Source organism: Enhydra lutris, unplaced genomic scaffold (genome assembly GCF_002288905.1).
Source record: "Enhydra lutris kenyoni isolate GAN:26980312 unplaced genomic scaffold, ASM228890v2 scaffoldscaffold56, whole genome shotgun sequence".
NCBI classification, from domain to species: domain Eukaryota; kingdom Metazoa; phylum Chordata; class Mammalia; order Carnivora; family Mustelidae; genus Enhydra; species Enhydra lutris.
In genome coordinates, this window is record NW_019154140.1 from 3,430,655 (window position 1) to 3,443,169 (window position 12,515).

Sequence of the window (12,515 nt, forward strand, 5' to 3'; positions counted from 1 at the left end):
GTGTGATTGGATCATTCCCACCCACAGTTGTCAGCTCAGGTGTTAACCTCTACAAGATACCTCCTCAAGTGCCCCCTCTGTTATTCTTTCTCAGTCCCTAATTTACTTCTTTTGCAACAATTATTACCACTTATTTAACTTATTAATTCTTTTTTTTTTAAAGATTTTATTTATTTATTTGACAGACAGAGATCACAAGTAGAGAGGCAGGCAGAGAGAGAGAGGAGGGGAAGCAGGCTCCCTGCTGAGCAGAGAGCCTGATGTGAGGCTTGATCTCAGGACCCTGGGATCATGACCTGAGCTGAAGGCAGAGGCTTTAACCCACTGAGCCACCCAGGTGCCCCTATTAATTCTTTTATCTTTGTTCCCACTAGATGAAAGCTACTTGATGGTGGGGACTCTCTGTTGATCTAATTTGACCCCTGTGGCATCCATAGCATGTATCACAGCACCTGGTCCTTTCACTGAAGAGGTTCTATCCTTATAGAGATCTTTGCTAACCTATCTAAAGTAGCTTCTGCCACCCAGTCATCGTGGTTTATTTTTTTTACTACTAAACATTTTTCTGACATTAGTCTGATTATATTTTTATCCTACATTCAAGCTGTGAACGCCACAAAGGCAGAGCCTGGAATCTGATCTACTGGTTCACTGAGATATCGTCAATGCTTAGAAGAGGGACTGACACCAACAAATGTTGAGTCTACAAATTTTTAGCAAATAAAAGACAATAGCATAAAAAGGAAAGACAAGATAAGTTTTCTTTGAAAAAGTCAAAGAAATTAGCTATTAGCCAGGAAGCCAAAACAGGTATTAGCTTAGAAATGTTGGAGATAGAAGCAACATCTAGTTTCAGTGGAAAATCCTAACTGGAGATCAGGGTAGTTGAGGGTATGAAGAAGAAACAAATGAACAATTGTGGGCAAACATCTCTATGCAGTCCAGTAGTTTCTTTTGGGGCTTGATGACAGAAACACAAGAAACTGTGGCTAAACCAAGACAGTGAAAGTCATTTTGAACAAGGACAATGTAAATTCCTAATCACCTTCATGAGTGCAGCAGAAAGAACACTGGGTATATATGTGTATATGGGGCTGGACAGAGCCTACATGTGGCTCCTACTCTTTCACTGTATTTAGCTGTATTATAGTGGGCAAGTCAGGCACCTTCTCTGCACCCCAGTTTCCACAATTGCAAAATGGAGAAAATAAAAAGTCCCTCATAAATTTTTTAAAAATAAAATAAGGAAATGTATGTAAACAGCTATGCTTGGTACAGAGATTATTTCATTTAGCTCACTGAATGGCGGCTGTTGTCATAACTGTTCACCAGTCATAGCGCCTGGGGAGAGATGTGGCAAGCAGAATATTTAGTAATATTAATAAATGGAAATTTATTTCCTTTCACTGAAATAACTTTAGAGGACATCTCTTTATTTTGGATCATCACATGAGTAACCTACTGACCATGCTATATACTTGTCAATGAGGGCATGCTGAATGATAAGCCATTGACTTGAAAGAGAAAAATTCTTAAAAATTGTTAATTATAATATTCTTTCACATCGTATGTCATCAAGGCTTGGGAAGTACAAATGAAGAAATCTTTCACTGATTCTGAGTTAAGTGGCATTACTTGCAGGTGCTTTTCATGAAAACAGCTTAACATTGTTCATATGTACTGTTCACCAAGAAAGAGATGTAAAGAAGTACCCATTTCTGGCCAAGACAATCAGGTATCTGAATTAAAAGACAAATGATATGTGATTAGTAGAAATTTTTAGTCTGTGTATCACTGTTAAAGAGTGCATTTACTATTTAAGAGAAATGCAGTATTAAAAGTATAGATATCTGAGTTAGAACTGGGATGGAATTTAGTCAGCAAATCACATCTTTATAAAACAATTTGGAAACTTTATTCAGAAAATTAATTTCTGAACAGAGTCTATCACCTGAATGGTTCATAATGATGTTTATTTGCCAACTTCTTCTCTAGTGAGAGGTAATGAATCAAGTGTACTTGGGTTTATATAAGAAAAATAACATATTAATTGATTTATGTATATATGTTGCACATATCCATAAAGGAAAGCCTTTGGCAACTGGCAAATGTAATAATTTCACATTTACCTATGACTCACCAAGTATAATCCAATGCTTGAAGGCAAAATCTTATGTTTTTATGTTTAGTTTCTATGATTGCTTTCAGATAGCTTTTCTGTGCATTAAAAGTCAATTTTCAGAACCATAGGCTTACCAATTTTTATGAATAAAAATTTTATGAGATATTACCCTGAGGTAGCATATAATCATTTTCTGATAATTTTTAACACCTTCCCAAAGTCCACTGTTACTTTGTTTCCATATATGCTTGAGGATATTGCTTGGAACATTTCTAAATATGACACATTTCATTAGAAATCTGACGTATTACACAGAGATATGAAGCTCCAACCTCATAATGTTACAATGTACTTGCTAATATTGATTACACTGGCATTCTATTTAAGATCAAATATGAAAAAGGGCTTTGAATAAAATCACTAATAATGTTATATTTATGGAAATTGTGTCATCTTCTACTGATCATAATTGTGAACAAGAAGAATTAGTCCATGAAGTAAGGGGTTCCCAGTAACACAATAACTTGAAACAGTTCATTGACACACAGAACAAGGAAAACTTGTTATAAAAGAGTTTGTGAGATTGCTATGCAAAAATACATACATTATCCTTATAGTTCTCATTCCTGTGTTTCAGCTCTGCCTCATCACCTACATAGTATAAAAGTTTATCATTTAATGATATGCGCAGCCACAATATGTGAGGAGCACAAATCTTACCTTCATACAAGTTCCAAAGAAACATAAAAGTTGTCTTTTTAGGAAGTTGCAAAGTTTGATAGCCATCACTAGTGGGCACTAAATCATTCCCTAATCCATCCTGTTTTCCCATGCAGTGATATAGGAGTCTGCCATCAGAGTGCCTAAGCACTGAAAAATAGCTGTGAATAATTGCCTCAGGTGAGAAAACTGAAGTGCAGAGAGGTTGGGGAGATAGTATTCATTACTAGAAATATTCTAAGTTTAGAGCCAAATCTATGCATTGGCAATAAAAATTCTAAAATGGTCATAAACCATCTAGAGTTAAATGCACATCTCAGCACACTTTGTAGGCTTTGTCAATGACTTGCAGGGTAAACATAAACCCACCACCATGCCTTTACTTTACCATGGAAGTTAGGTAGCAAAATAATTCTGGGAAAATATTATTTCAAGATAAGCAGCAACATACCATTAAAAGCATGAAACAGGAACACATATTAGCATGACAGCTGGCTTTTAGATGGGAAGATAATTGTGACATTAGAGCCTGATGGGGAAAAAATGGAAAAGTTTGATATACTGTATAAAAATGTCTTTGGGGTCAGACTGACCTAGGTACAAATCATTTTGGTGTCAACCATGCAATATTGGACAAGCTACTTGACTGCTTTCTGATCCTCAGTTTACTTCCATGTAAAATGAGAAAAAGCCCACCTACCATATATATTTGTAGGTGGTTCAGAGTGGATCAGATACTTGACATAACGTAAGCTCATGACCAATGTTGGTTTGTGTAGTCTGAACAGAAGATAAAAATTGAGTTGATCAACAGGTGTTTTCTTTCTCCTAAATTAAGAGTTCTCAATTAGGGGGATGTAATGAAAGATAGTTCACAGGTTACTGATTAAATTATATCTGTCTCTCTTTACCATTAATCCATTGGGTAACATGGGTGGAGTCTTGCAACCTCTCTGTCTCTCATTGCCTATAACTGTAAAAGGGAAAGGTTAGCGTATTACTTTATTACTGCTATTTGATATATTTTGAGAATAGATGCTTTGCATATAGTGGGCATTGAATAACTGCTGAATTAGCTGAATAATAGTGTGATGCCATTCTATGGGAGACTTGAATGGGCTAGTGAGAACTTCTGCAAGAAATGTAGACTTACCATTCTCTCTGTAAGTGCTATGTGAAATCTACAGGCCAAGTCCACTTTCACCACCCCTGCGTTCTCTGGATGGATTATGTCAATAAAAAGGCAGGCTAGTACTAACATGCATGTAAGTCTTCTTTACCCTAGCATATAAACTTGTTCTCCAAAAGGACCCCAAGGGGGAGAATACCTACCCCATAGATAGTTAACAAGAAAAACAAGGTATTTTAGGTTTTTCTTGGGCATTGACCTTTGGACTAACAATAGTTTCCAAAAACTTGTTCAATTCACAGAGGGTATAATTCTCCAACAACATTCTTTCCATCCCTCTACCCTGCCCCTACATACCTTGTTTTCCCAGTCTTTGCCCTCTTACTTGAAGGTTGATCATTTGTCTCTAGAACTCAGAGGATGAACATTCTTGACCTAAAACTCATTGAAGAAAGGCCTGAAAAGTCCAACAGTTCAAATCCATTGCTCTAAAGGTTTTTCTTTCTGTTCCTTTTATCACTGGGTGGTCCAGGGGGTCAGAGGCAGAGACTCTGTGATTGCTCCAAAATCCGAAGTCTTTACTGAAAGGTAAAAATGGGAGAAAACCACACTGGGTACAGAGCAGCAAGGATCCAACTTCTTGTCTCTAAAACCCTGCTGCATTCTAGACACAATGAACTTGGCCCAGTGTCGCTTTGTTTTGTTCTGTTCTTCAAGAAAACATCTATTTCAACTTTACCAACAGTGATGGTCATAATATTTATCAACTGGCGCAGCAGAGGTACTGACCAGTCAGAGTAGACATCAGCTTACAAACAACCAGAATACCCATATTGGTGGACACCAGATTTAAACATTCGTCTTTAAACATAAAAAAAGGCATCTTAGGTCTCAGATTCCCTTATTCTACCAAAATCCAATTTATGTTACACCAAAAAAAATTTATTTGAGATTAGCATAATCATAGTTTCTTAGCAGTTACTGATTTTTTTTTTCCTGTTCTCACTAACAACTCCTTATAAGAGTTCTGTATTATTGCCTTTACTTCTCACCCCCTATTTGCTTTTGAACAGACTCCAGTCAGGCTTTTGTCCACAATATCATCTTCCTCTGGAGCTCAGAGGTCCTGTCATGATCAACAACCCTCATATTGCCAAGTACTGTAGTTACTTTTCAGTCTTCCCACTTGATATTTTAGGTTCATTCAACAGAATTAATTACTACTTCCTTCTTGAAACGCTTTCCACCTGGCTTCTAGGATTCTAGGAGGCCACTTTCTCTTGTTTTTCGTGTCATGTATGCCATTCCTTTTCAGTTTTCTTTACTGGCCTCTCCTCTTCCAACTTCTGAATGGTGGAGTGCCTCAATGATAAGTCCCTGGCAAGTATCCTCTTCTCCTGGCTTCGTATACTCTCTTTCCAGGTGATTTTATTCAGTTCTGTGGCTTTAGGTCAGTGCACTGCTGAGTCCCACATCTATATCTCCAGTTTTTGCCTCTCCCATAAGCTCCCAACTACCTACACAATACCTCCATTTGGATGTCTAATAGTAGCATGTCCTGAATAAATCTCTGGATTTCTTACCCACTTCCCTATCTTCTACAGGTGTATTGGTTCCTTGATCTTTCCTCACCCAGTGAATGCTACTGGTTGTTCTCACAACTGGTAAATTCATGTGTAGTTGGTAATACCTTTAAAATACCTGTTGATCTGAATACTGGATCACCCTCATTTACCCACCATCAACTCACAGCTAAACTATTGCTCTGGTCTCCTAACTGGTCTTTATTCAACCGATAGCCAGCCCACCACATTCCACATCACTCAAATGCCTACCAACCACCCTAAGCTTGCTGTTTCTTGAGCACACCCATCTCATTTCCTCCTTAGGGTCTTTGCATTTGCTGCTGGTTCTAGCTGATCAGCTTCTCCTTCAGAACTTTGCAGGACTTCTTCTTTCATACCAATCAGTACTCCATACAAATGTCACCCTCAACAGAGAACAAACTGAGTCGCTTGATGGAGGGAGGCTAGTGGGGAATGGGCTAAATGGGTGATGTGTATTAAAGAGGGCACTTGTTGTGGTGAGTATTGGGTGTTGTATATAAGTGACGAGTCACTGAATTCTACTTCTGAGGCCAATATTGGATTATATGTTAACTAAAATAATTAAAACAAAAACAAAAATCAAAAGACAAAAGTCTTCCTTGAAGAAGTTTCCTTTTGACTAACTAAACTAACACCCACCCCCAACTCACCATTCTTCATCCCCCAACCCTGCTGGATTTCCTTCAGAGTACTGATTAACTATTTGATATCACATTATAAGGTGACTTGCTGATTGACAGGTCTCCCAACTAGAATGTATGCTCTGTTAGACATTCCTGACAAAAAAAGAATAATAATCATAGAAATGAACCCATTGCAAGAAATCCTACAAGTAATTTACCTTAACTACCCACCTGATATTTAGATCAACTTCACACTCTCTATTTGTGAAGTGAACATTTTTATATTGAATTATATTTACCCACTGATCTCCACTATTACTGTTTTTTTTTGCACAGAGAAAAATGACCTCAATAATAAATAAAAATTTTACCAAGGACAGTAATATCTATTCCTTTGACAGCATGCAATTAATTTTTCTCTATAGCCCATAGAAAGAATTAGTCATTCAGACAACTGCATGTGACCATTGCTGGCAGCTTGCACAGAGTCAGAACAGATATTGGAGTAGTGACATTTTGTACCCAATGTGCAAATACAATAAAGCACAGAGTAAGCAAAGGGCTATGTGCTATTGAACTGCAGCCAGTATCTGAAAAATAACACAAAAGGGTGTTGTCTAAGAACTTCCTTCCACTAGATTTCCCTCTTCCCTTACAAGGAGAAAAGGAGTTATTAGGAGCTCTCCTTTAAGTAAAAAATACGCCAATCTATTATGTAGTTAATAATCATTGTTCTTAAGAAGTGCAAAGCCAGTCACATTGTTTGGTAACTGATGTAAGATTTCATCCAAAAGGACTTATTACCGAGTTATAACAATGTGCTTCTTTAGACCTTGCGCTAACTTTGGTTATCAGCAACTTGTCATAGGCAGGGGTTTGGTTCTTTCCATCCCCCACAGAGGAGTCTCTAAGAAGTCAAGTACTCTCTCTTGTGTACTGGTGAACTGTATTGCCCTAGTGAGGGATATTGATTTCCCATTATATCTAGATGCCACATGATGCATTTCTAGTAGCTGTAAACACTTACAAGACTGATTTTTATTTTGTCCTTCATCACATCAGTCTGCCAAAGCCGGACCTCTGTTAATGAGGCCCCATGCATTTCATCAGACACTCTTCCATCTTGGTGCTTAAAGGCTTTCAAAGGGTATAGATTTAATAAAGCTTGTTTTAGAAAACTAACTGCTGTTTTGCCAGAACCTCATAGTGGGGTCCTTTAAAAGTAACAAAAACTATACTTACTTTTCAGATCTACTCTGGGATTGACTTATTTGCCTTTTCTACCTGCATTAAACCACCATTTCTATCTCACTGATGTGTGTTGGCTTTAAAATTAGCCTGGAAAATTCTTATTGGCCTTTGGAAGTAAGGAAGATCATTGATGAAGAAAATACATGAAATAACATTACAAAATAGGCCCTTAGGATAAATTAGATTGTTTGGGCAGCACTTTGAGAGTTAATTGGTATCTCTGAATATACAAAAACACATGAAAGAGTCAAGTTCTTTAAACATTTTAAGTAAGGGTCTACAGTCTGACTTGGGATTTGTTCTAGTGATGAATGAGATCTGCCATCTCCATCTACTGCTTGTTGACAAAAGCTTACTTCAACCAGAAAGCCAATATTTTTCCTTAAAGATTTTAAATTTTTAAAAATTTTTAAATAGCATATAAATTTTTAAAATAGCCTCCTGAAAGAAAACTTCAAAATGTTACAGAATTCATTTGCCCTTGAGGGGAAAAATAGTAACTATTAAGAGAAAATGAAGGAAAAACATATAAGAAAAAGGTATTTGTCAAAGGGCATCTGAGTAGCCTTCTGGTATTTCACTTTTGTTCATCACCCACTATGGGAAATGACCCTCTACCCTGCTTTGTTTAATCACATGTTGGTTTATATTCTGTTCTTTTTGTTCTTGGACTAGATTGGATGTGTCTCATGAGTTTCTTTAATTTACTAAATATAAATACGATAACTTAAAAGAGTATCTTGGATCATCCCAACAAGCGTTTTTGGTAATTCCCCAAACATTAACTCATCTCATAATATGTACATTTGACAACTTTCTTTCTGTAATTATCCACTGTCTCCTGTCTTCTGGGATCTTTGGCAAATGGTTTAATCTTTGGGTTACCCTCCATATGACTGCAGTATACCTAGTTTATAGGGGAAAAAAAAAAACAACCAATGTTTTGTTCATAATAATAAGTCTCAGATTGATGTGTAATATTATTCACAAAAACAGGTACTTGTTGTGTTGCCTCTGTTTACCTAAATCCATTCTGTATTACCATTTACATGAAGCCAAAAAGGGACTCTTGTACATGTTTAACTTTCAGAGAGTTACATTCATCAATTCAACAAATTTTTGAGTTCTTACTAGATGCTAAGTACTATTTCAGGTCTGGGGAATAGACCAGTGAACAAAGAAGGGAAAACTTCTGTAAGCTCCCTAGAGCTTATGTTCCAATGGGAGAGGCAGGCATGGAAAAAACAAATAAGCAAAATTTACTATATGTCAATGTTTTCAAGGATTTACTCAGCCACTCAACCAAGTGATACCACAGCAATTTTGCCAATTAGAAGAATGATAGAATTGATGAAAGAAATCAGACAATTGAGATTCTTAATAAGAAACCATAATATCGCCCAGAGATGAGTACAATTCTTCAGGCCACCATGGCTCACTGTTACCTAAAATCCTAGTGCTAGGACGCTTGCTAACATAGAAAAGCTAAGGACATTTACAAGCTGGGGAAATTTTGGTCAACTGATGTTCTGATATTCATGGGACTAAATCTGTTTTTGAAATAGAAGAAATAGAGATTAACAAACAGAAAACAGAGCATATCTGTAAAGTTTGCTTTTGAAAGCATTTTAAGCTAAATCATCTAATGTGTCTAAAGAGGAGATATATAACTTATTCCATTGAAAAATGTTGCTACTTTTTATTAACATTTAAAAATCTATAGTCAGTTCTATTCTAAATGGTTATCAATACTCTTCAGTAAAATCTAACCTAATCTATCTCTTAATTTCCTAAAAAAACAGGTGGCCAATATTTGCCGCCCCCCAAATATAACTTTTGTCCTGATACTGTGGCTTTAGTTTTGTGGGGTAGAGCAATCAGTGTTATTACATTTTTATCCTCTAACGCTTTTCTAAATAGAAATGAAGTCTCTTCATTTGATTTGGAAAATTGAATGCTAGTTGGGGAATTCAAAACATTGTTGGTTTCAAGCTTGAGTTCCTCTGCATAGTACCAACTTCTTTTTCTTGGCCCCAAGGCATGCGTCTCAATGAGAAAACATGAGGGAATGGTGAATCCAGCATATCCCGAGACCATTTTGCCTATATACTGAATGCTGCCTTAAAATTCTGTCCAAATGTGGTCCATGAATGATAGGGCTGCATTTGGACAGAATCAGATTTGGACGCCTTAGTCCAAATTACATGTCCAAATGCGATTTTTATTGCTATAGGCAGAGTAAGCCATAGTATATAAGAAATAAGCTTAGATTTATGCCATGGCACTGCTCATTTACACTGATACGGGAAATATGCCCATCTGAATGTAAATTAACTATTTCTTATATGAAGCAATATACAAAGTTGGAAGTCTGTTCATCACCATGAACTGAGGAGAACTGGAGTAGCATGTATATGACCTGATATGCCAAAATAATTCTCACCTCACTGAACCACAAACGTGACAGACTTCTATAGTGATTGTTAGATTTAATAACAGAAAGAAGGCCACTTTGAATTACTAAATGTTGATAACATTTCTTGAAGAACAAAATAAATGCACATTTCATAATAGGCACAGCATTAACTTATATCTACTGTGGTCTTAGTAGCTAAACACATCTTGCCTTGTCATTCTCTTAACATTTTGATCTTGTGTTCAAAATACATATTTTACATTTATGCAGCAGGAAAGAAAGCCATGATTCTCATGACATTTGTATCCAAGCTTTTCACCAGGACCTAGAACCAGCTTTACATGTGATTCTGAAAACAGACCCATCTGCTTCCTCTGCTTCACTCTCAGGATAAACTTGACCTTGGGATCATGTGGGGAAACCAACCATGGTTGTTGGCCATTTCCCTGTCTCTTTCCTCTGTCTCCAGCCCCTGCTCACTGCTGTCCAAGCATTATCTCATCTTCCCAAGGAGCCTGTGAAGTTACTGTATTTAACCCCAATTTTTAGATGAAGAGGCTGACACCTAGGGAGATTCAGAACTCCATCCCCCTCCCCTTTTACCTCCTTTAAGTAAATACCTGGGCTATCATCAGCCTCAGATATCCCTATCCATGAAGACAAGCTTCACACTTCCTGCAAATGGAAGCAATTATTATTAGCATTCCAATCTAAGCCAAGTGTGGTCAGAGTTTACACTAACCCAATAATGAGTCTGGAGAAGTATGCAGAGTAGGAATTGAAGTACTAACACTGGAGTAACAGAGAGAGAAGGAGGGGGGCAGGGAGTCCAAGACTAAGGAAAAGCAAAATATGATGATTATACAAAAATAATGTAGAACAGATAACTCTAAGAGAATGTAATGTCTTTTTTTTAATTAATCCTCTTTCCAAAAACTTTTCTTACTAGACACCAGCTACTTCTATCACACATTCCCCCAAACTCCCTATACTGATGACCTCTTTACCAGGGAAAAAAAAAGAAGAAAAAAAAGTAACACCATTATCCAGATAAGGAGCAAGACTTTCTCTTCTCATTTGCCTGCACTCTATTTCCTTAATTCATCTTTCTTTCTCCGACTACAGGTGGGAAATCATTGAGGAACTATTTTTTCGTGAATCAAGTTTTGATCTCATTCTACAAGAAATCTCTAGAGATCACTTTCAAACTAAAACCAATTTCATACGCAGTAGAAAACTTTCATTTCATGGAATAAAAAGCTAAATGAGAATAGTCCAAGAACGTATTTCCAAAAAGAAGGTACACTAAGTATACTTGCCCAATTACTACCAAGAAGTATTCTCTTTCATAAACCAAGAAATAAAAAAGAGAATTACTCTGTTGGTAATGCTTTGTGTTATCTAGGGCAAGTGAAAGACTCTCTGGTCATCAGTCCTTTTATGTGTCAAGCATAATTTTTCATGGGAGATGTCAGTTATATTTTAACAAAAGACCAAATTCAGGGTGCCAGGGTGGCTCAGTGGGTTAAGCCTCTGCCTTCGGCTCAGATCATGATCCCAGGGGCCCGGGATCGAGTCCCGCATCGGGCTCTCTGCTCAGCAGGGAGCCTGCTTCTCCTCATCTCTCTCTGTCTCTCTGCCTACTTATGATCTCCGTCTGTCAAATAAATAAATAAAATCTTAAAAAAAAAAGACCAAATTCAATTCCAATTCTCTTACCAAGAGTATTTTAAGTAACATAAGAAGAACAAGGTATTGATGAAAAATAAAGGAAAATGCATTTTTTTAAAGATTTTATTTATTTATTTGATAGAGATCACAAGTAGGCAGAGAAGCAGGCAGAGAGAGAGGAGGAAGCAGGCTCCCCACTGAGCAGAGAGCCTGATGTGAGACTCGATCCCAGGACCCTGAGATCATGAGCTGAGCCAAAGGCAGAGGCTTTAACCCACTGAGCCACCCAGGCGCCCCAAGGAAAATGCGTTTTTTAAAAATGCAATAATTCACAAGTATTACTGCCAATCTATTTCCTACTAATAGTTTAGATCAAAATGTTCTAAATTATCCAGCTTGTGTTTTGAGTTTTCTGAATTTTCCAAATTACGTGTCTATTTACTGCTGAGGTCTGAAAAGCAAGGAGAGGTGAGACCAACTAGTTATCTGCAATAGAAAAAGATGATGTGGTATCATTTCATTTTTCTTTTTGTGTCTTTAAGAATTTCTTATTAGCAGTTTGGAGTGATCCATAGATCATGAAATTAATAGACATTGAAAACTTACCTGGTTACCATCACTTTCATAGGTTCCTTTCCTCTGAAACCTATTCCCCCTTGGCCAGAATTCTCAGCAGATAGGGTAGTGGTGAGGTGCCAAGGTGGCTCAATGGATTATGTCTCTGACTCTTGTTTTCCACTCAGGCCATGATCTCGGGGTCATAAGATCGAGTCCCGTGTTGGGCTTCTTGCTGGGCAAGGGGCCTGCTTGAGATTCTCTCCTTCTCCCTCTGCCCCCACCACCCCCCAACCTGCTTTCAATCTCTCTCTCAAAAAAAAAAGTAAATAATAAATTAGGGGAGTGGAATGGACATGGACACTCCTATGACGTTCAGGCACTTTATCATTGGCACATCTGTATCAGCTGAATATACAGA

The 12,515-nt window shown here is 37.3% G+C and overlaps 1 protein-coding gene across 3 annotated transcripts in view; it reads left to right on the forward strand.

The window, feature by feature from the left end:
• Positions 1–12,515, forward strand: part of LOC111157831 (transmembrane protein 117) — a 470,551-nt gene that overhangs the window by 443,681 nt on the left and 14,355 nt on the right. The window lies entirely within an intron of this gene.